Below are 7,500 nucleotides of genomic sequence, written 5' to 3' on the forward strand. Positions count from 1 at the left end.
ACCACACCACGTCATTGGACTTAGTCGATTTTTCTCAGAGCCGGACCCCCCCGCCATGTGCGCTGGGCTCGTGCCCAGGAAAGATGCACCCTACCTGGGGTGCACTTTACATAAAACCAGCCTGTCTTTTCCTGGAGGTCTCGTACTTCCAGAGCTCCGACGGGGCGTAGTCTGGATTTTATATGCCCACCCAGAGTGAGTCTGAGTGGGACTCACGACGGTCTGATCGCTGGTAGGGGTCCTCTGTGTTTGCCACCACCACGCTTCCCCTCTCTCATACATCCCCGAAGGCCCGTTTTAGGACCGTCTTCCCTCCAGGTGGAGCTCCAGGGGGTGTCGGGCGAATCTGACTCTGGCCCAGGACGGGCCACCCTCCCTGGGCTGGCCAGGGAGGTCTGAGGGCATGGAGCTTTGGAACCACACCACGTCATTGGACTTAGTCGATTTTTCTCAGAGCCGGACCCCCCGCCATGTGCGCTGGGCTCGTGCCCAGGAAAGATGCACCCTACCTGGGGTGCACTTTACATAAAACCAGCCTGTCTTTTCCTGGAGGTCTCGTACTTCCAGAGCTCCGACGGGGCGTAGTCTGGATTTTATATGCCCACCCAGAGTGAGTCTGAGTGGGACTCACGACGGTCTGATCGCTGGTAGGGGTCCTCTGTGTTTGCCACCACCACGCTTCCCCTCTCTCATACATCCCCGAAGGCCCGTTTTAGGACCGTCTTCGCTCCAGGTGGAGCTCCAGGGGTGGCGGGCAAATCTGAATCTGGCCCAGGACGGGCCACCCTCCCTGGGCTGGCCAGGGAGGTCTGAGGGCATGGAGCTTTGGAACCACACCACGTTATTGGACTTTGTCTATTTTTTTCCCCCAAACTTTGGCACCAGAGCCGGACCACCACACCATGTGCGCTGGGCTCGTGCCCAGGAAAAGATGCACCCTGCCTGGGGTGCACTTTTCAGAAAACCAGCCTGTCTTTTCCTGGAGGTCTCGTAACTTCCAGAGCTCCAGCGCGGCGTAATCTGGATTTTTTACATGCCCACCCAGAGTGACTCTGAGTGGGACTCACGACGGTCTGATCGCTGGTAGGGGTCCTCTGTGTTTGCCACCACCACGCTTCCCCTCTCTCATACATCCCCGAAGGCCCGTTTTAGGACCGTCTTCGCTCCAGGTGGAGCTCCAGGGGTGGCGGGCGAATCTGAATCTGGCCCAGGACGGGCCACCCTCCCTGGGCTGGCCAGGGAGGTCTGAGGGCATGGAGGTTTGGAGCCACCCCACATTTTTTGTACTTTGTCGTTTTTCGAGATCTGGGCTTCAGAGTCGAGCCCAGGCTCCGTTTCAAGGTGGGCATTGGGCTTCGTTCTTGCCCAGGAGACCCGCACCCTGCCTGGGATGCACTTTTCAGAGAAACCGGGCCGCCTTTTCCCGGAGGTTTTCGTGTTTTTCAGAGCTCCACCACAGCAGAGATTGAATCCTCTTCCCCAGCCAGAGTGCACCCTCTCTGGCTTGGGTGAGTGCCTTGAGTGCCCTGGAGGTCCGAACAGACAGCACGTTTATGGACTCTGTCTATTTTTCAAATTCGACTCCAGAGTCAAGCCGGCCAGGGGCTCTCTGAAGGCCCCTCTCTCCCTCATCCTCTACAAGAGCCCCAGGGTCCGTTTTAGGACCGTCTTCGCTCCAGGCGGAGCTCCAGGGGTGGCGGGGGAAATCTGAGTCTGGCCCAGGACGGGCCACCCTCCCTGGGCTGGCCAGGGAGGTCTGAGGGCATGGAGGTTTGGAGCCACCGCACCTTTTTTGGACTCTGTCGTTTTTCGAGATCTGGACTTCAGAGTCGAGCCCAGGCTCCGTTTCAAGGTGGGCATCGGGCTTTATTCGTGCCCATGAGACCCGCACCCTGCCTGGGATGCACTTTTCAGAGAAACCGGGCCGTCTTTTCCCTGGAGGTTTTCGTGTTTTTCAGAGCTCCACCACAGCAGAGATTGAATCTGCTTCCCCAGCCAGAGTGCACCCTCTCTGGCTTGGGTGAGTGGTGCCTTGAGTGGCCAGGGCCAACATCACCCACGGGCATCGGGCTTTATTCGTGCCCATGAGACCCGCACCCTGCCTGGGATGCACTTTTCAGAGAAACCGGGCCGTCTTTTCCCTGGAGGTTTTCGCGTTTTTCCAGAGCTCCACCACAGCAGAGATTGAATCTGCTTCCCCAGCCAGAGTGCACCCTCTCTGGCTTGGGTGAGTGGTGCCTTGAGTGGCCAGGGCCAACATCACCCACGGGGCATCGGGCTTTATTCGTGCCCAGGAGACCCGCACCCTGCCTGGGATGCACTTTTCAGAGAAACCGGGCCGTCTTTTCCTGGAGGTTTCGCGTTTTTCCAGAGCTCCACCACAGCAGAGATTGAATCTGCTTCCCCAGCCAGAGTGCACCCTCTCTGGCTTGGGTGAGTGCCTTGAGTGGCCAGGGCCAACATCACCCACGGGGCATCGGGCTTTATTCGTGCCCAGGAGACCCGCACCCTGCCTGGGATGCACTTTTCAGAGAAACCGGGCCGTCTTTTCCTGGAGGTTTCGCGTTTTTCCAGAGCTCCACCACAGCAGAGATTGAATCTGCTTCCCCAGCCAGAGTGCACCCTCTCTGGCTTGGGTGAGTGCCTTGAGTGGCCAGGGCCAACATCACCCACGGGGCATCGGGCTTTATTCGTGCCCAGGAGACCCGCACCCTGCCTGGGATGCACTTTTCAGAGAAACCGGGCCGTCTTTTCCCTGGAGGTTTTCGTGTTTTTCAGAGCTCCACCACAGCAGAGATTGAATCTGCTTCCCCAGCCAGAGTGCACCCTCTCTGGCTTGGGTGAGTGGTGCCTTGAGTGGCCAGGGCCAACATCACCCACGGGGCATCGGGCTTTATTCGTGCCCAGGAGACCCGCACCCTGCCTGGGATAGCAGATCGGTTTGTGTGAGTTCTGGTTGTGTGAGCGTTACCCTTCTACATCACCCCCATGGCCCGTTTTAGGACCGTCTCGGCTCCGGGCGGACAGCCGGGGGGCAGGGGGCGAATCTGCCTCCGGCCCGGGTCGGAGCACCCTCCCCGGGGCCGTGCGTGGAGACCCGTCGCGCCCGGAGCTCCCGTGCAACCCCACGTTTTGGACTTGGGTTTTGGAGCGAGCGAGCGGGGTCGAAACCCCGGGGGCCGAGCCGCCACGGAGCCCCCGAGCCCCGGGGACGAAGCCCCGGGAGCGAGGTCCCTCCGTGGAGGCGCGAGCCCCCGGAGCCCGGCCGCCCGCCCGGGGAGGAGAGCGCACGCTCCCCTACCCCTCAAAACCCACGTGGCTGGTTGCAGCAGACCCTGTGCACCGGAGGTTCCTCCAGGAGCGCGGGGCTGGGCGCTCCAAGCCCAAGTCATACAGGCAACCATGCCTCCCCGGGACTCCCCCTGCGAGCGGCGGCTGTTTGAAGGACGGTAACCCCACCGCACGGGGCTTCAAACGACCGTAGCTCGCCGAAGGCGGCTCCGATCGACGCCAAATTTTTGTCGGCTGGAGAACGGGACGAGACCTTTCGAATGAGACCGCCCCCAGCCCCGTGGGCCCCCGGGGGCCCGAGATACGGGCCCCCAAAGCGCCCCGGAAGCGGAAAAACGCAAATATCTCGCCGAAAAGTCGACGTGCCCGGCCGAGGCCGGGCTCATTCGAACCGTCTCGCCGAGCTGAACGCGTCCATATGCGTTTCGTCGTTTTTGGTCGAGTATTCGCGGAGATATCGGCCGAAAACCCTCGGCCGCGCTCTGAAATGGCGCCCGCCGATGACGTCACGATCCCGGGAGAAAATCGCCCGTATCTCCGCGACGCGAAGGCCCAGAGAGCTCAAATTTGGGTGGCGAGGTCCCACGGGGGCCCTCGCTCGAACCAGGGCGGCGGCGGGCCCCGGGGACGCCCCCTACCGGATCGCCGTTCGCCGGGACCCCCGACTTTGAACGGCTATAACTCGGGGACCCGGGCGAGTTGGACCTCGTGGGTGGGCTCTTTCGAAAGGCCCCGTCCGGCACTACGGTCGATTCGAGTTTGGGGAAGATTGGCCCAGGGGTTCGCGAGATATAAGCCAAAAACGCCGCGCCTTTGACCGGGCCTAACTCCCTGACCCCGAGGCCCCCGGGGACGCGGGTGGCCTCTTTGGATAGGGCCCCTCGAGGCCTTGGGAAGACCCGAGTTTGAAATTTTTTCGCCCGGCCGTCTTCGAGATATCGGCGAAAAACGGAATCTTCCCGTCTTGTGGGTGTGGGTGTCTCCGGGGGGCGGGGGGACTTCCAGGACCCCGGGGGGGGCCACCTGGCCGTGCCCGAGGACGGTGCACCTCCCTGGGTGTGCCGTCAGAGCCTCCGGGGCCCCCGGAAGTCCCCGCCCACTGCACGTTTTCGGACTTTGAGGGATTTTCGGGCCCCGAATTCGAACGCCCGTAGCTCGGGGACCCGGCGGCCCAGAGACACCGGACTCGGGTCAAGTGTGGCGTCCCGGCGGGCCCCTCGCAAAGAGCCCGCCCCCGAGCTCCGGGGCCCCCGGGTCCCGGAGAAAAGGGGCCCGACGTGTCGGGGGGGCGCCTGGGAAGGAAAGGTCCCAGGGGCCCGGGGGAGGCGGGGTCCGAGAGGGCCCGTGGGGAGCCCCCGACACCCGAAAGGGCGAGCCGCTGGGACCTCCCCTCTCCGAGATACGGGCCGTTTTCTCCGAAAGTCGCCCGCGCGTAACGGGGCCCATCTCGGGACCGGGAGGTCCCAGCGGCTCGCGGCGGCGGGTGCGGGGCCCGCTCTCGGGGACCTTGCTCCTCCCGCCGTCCCGAGCCACGGGGACCTTCCGGTCCCGAGATACGGCCACTTCCTGTCCAGCTTTGACCGGGTGTAACTCGAAAAGTAAGCCGAGTTGGGGCTCCACACTCGGGGGTATTGGGGGCCTCTAGGAGGGCCCCCCACGCCGGGTGTATGGGGCCCCAACTCGGCTTGGTTCCGGAGATATGGCCCTTTAAAGTTTCAACTTTGACCGGGTGTAACTCGAAAAGTAAGCCGAGTTGGGGCTCCACACTCGGGGGTATTGGGGGCCTCTAGGAGGGCCCCCCACGCCGGGTGTATGGGGCCCCAACTCGGCTTGGTTCCGGAGATATGGCCCTTTAAAGTTTCAACTTTGACCGGGTGTAACTCGAAAAGTAAGCCGAGTTGGGGCTCCACACTCGGGGGTATTGGGGGCCTCTAGGAGGGCCCCCCACGCCGGGTGTATGGGGCCCCAACTCGGCTTGGTTCCGGAGATATGGCCCTTTAAAGTTTCAACTTTGACCGGCTGTAACTCGAAAAGTAAGCCGAGTTGGGGCTCCACACTCGGGGGTATTGGGGGCCTCTAGGAGGGCCCCCCACGCCGGGTGTATGGGGCCCCAACTCGGCTTGGTTCCGGAGATATGGCCCTTTAAAGTTTCAACTTTGACCGGCTGTAACTCGAAAAGTAAGCCGAGTTGGGGCTCCACACTCGGGGGTATTGGGGGCCTCTAGGAGGGCCCCCCACGCCGGGTGTATGGGGCCCCAACTCGGCTTGGTTCCGGAGATATGGCCCTTTAAAGTTTCAACTTTGACCGGCTGTAACTCGAAAAGTAAGCCGAGTTGGGGCTCCACACTCGGGGGTATTGGGGGCCTCTAGGAGGGCCCCCCACGCCGGGTGTATGGGGCCCCAACTCGGCTTGGTTCCGGAGATATGCCCGTTTGAAGTTGCAACTTCTACCCAGTCTAATAATCCCAAAATAATAATTAAATAAAAAAAAAAAATAATAATAAAAATAAAAATAAGCCGAGTTGGGGCTCCACACTCTGGGCCTGGGGGGCACCACTAGGAGATCCCCCTGTGCCCAGAGCGTGGAGCCCCGAATCGGCTTTCCACACCACTCACACCGGTTTCTGACTACCTTAAGAGAGTCATTGTTAGTCGCGCAGTTTACCCGACTCTGGGAACCGGGGCTTTGGGCTTGGGGGAGACCCACCGCTCGCCCCCTAACACGTCGGGGGGGACCAGGGGGCACCCGCCTGGACCCCCTCAGCCCCACTTCGGAGAACCAGAACGCTGGCCAGGGACCCCCACGGCGGTTGAAGTTTGAACTTCTACCCGGTGCATCCCGAAAAATTGAAAAAAATAAAATAAAATAAGATTAAAATAATAATAATAATAATAATAATAATAATTTTTAAAAAATAAGCCGAGTTGGGGCTCCACACTCTGGGCCTGGGGTGGACCACTAGGAGATCCCCCTGTGCCCAGAGCATGGAGCCCCAACTCGGCTTTCCACACCACTCACACCGGTTCCTGCCTACCTTAAGAGAGTCAAAGTTACTCCCGCAGTTTACCCGACTCTGGGAACCGGGGCTTTGGGCTTGGGGGAGACCCACCGCTCGCCCCCTAACACGTCGGGGGGACCAGGGGGCACCCGCCTGGACCACCTCCTGCCCGACTCGGAGAACCAGAGCTCTGGCCAGGGACCCCCGCGGCGGTTGAAGTTTGAACTTCTACCCGGTGCATCCCGAAAAATTGAAAAAATAAAATAAGATAAAAAAAAATAAATAAAATAATAATAATTTTAAAAAAAATAAGCCGAGTTGGGGCTCCACACTCTGGGCCTGGGGTGGACCACTAGGAGATCCCCCTGTGCCCAGAGCATGGAGCCCCAACTCGGCTTTCCACACCACTCACACCGGTTCCTGCCTACCTTAAGAGAGTCAAAGTTACTCCCGCAGTTTACCCGACTCTGGGAACCGGGGCTTTGGGCTTGGGGGAGACCCACCGCTTGCCCCCTAACACGTCGGGGGGACCAGGGGGCACCCGCCTGGACCACCTCCTGCCCGACTCGGAGAACCAGAGCTCTGGCCAGGGACCCCCACCGCCGTACCCCCTCCTGCCCGACTCGGAGAACCAGAGCTCTGGCCAGGGACCCCCACCGCCGTACCCACTCCTGCCCGACTCGGAGAACCAGAGCCCTGGGCAGGGACCCCCACCGCCGTACACCCTCCTGCCCGACTCGGAGAACCAGAGCCCTGGGCAGGGACCCCCACCGCCGTACCCCCTCCTGCCCGACTCGGAGAACCAGAGCCCTGGGCAGGGTCCCCCACCGCCGTACCCCCTCCTGCCCGACTCGGAGAACCAGAGCCCTGGGCAGGGACCCCCACCGCCGTACACCCTCCTGCCCGACTCGGAGAACCAGAGCCCTGGGCAGGGACCCCCACCGCCGTACCCCCTCCTGCCCGACTCGGAGAACCAGAGCCCTGGGCAGGGACCCCCACCGCCGTACACCCTCCTGCCCGACTCGGAGAACCAGAGCCCTGGGCAGGGACCCCCACCGCCGTACACCCCTCTGCCCGACTCGGAGAACCAGAGCCCTGGGCAGGGACCCCCACCGCCGTACACCCCTCTGCCCGACTCGGAGAACCAGAGCTACAGCAAAGCCCTGGCCTCCACCCTCACCCGAGCACCGGCCGGACCCGGGGGTCCCAC

Source organism: Pimephales promelas, chromosome 2 (assembly GCF_988280905.1).
Source record: "Pimephales promelas chromosome 2, fPimPro1.hap1.1, whole genome shotgun sequence".
Taxonomy (NCBI): Eukaryota; Metazoa; Chordata; class Actinopteri; order Cypriniformes; family Leuciscidae; genus Pimephales; species Pimephales promelas.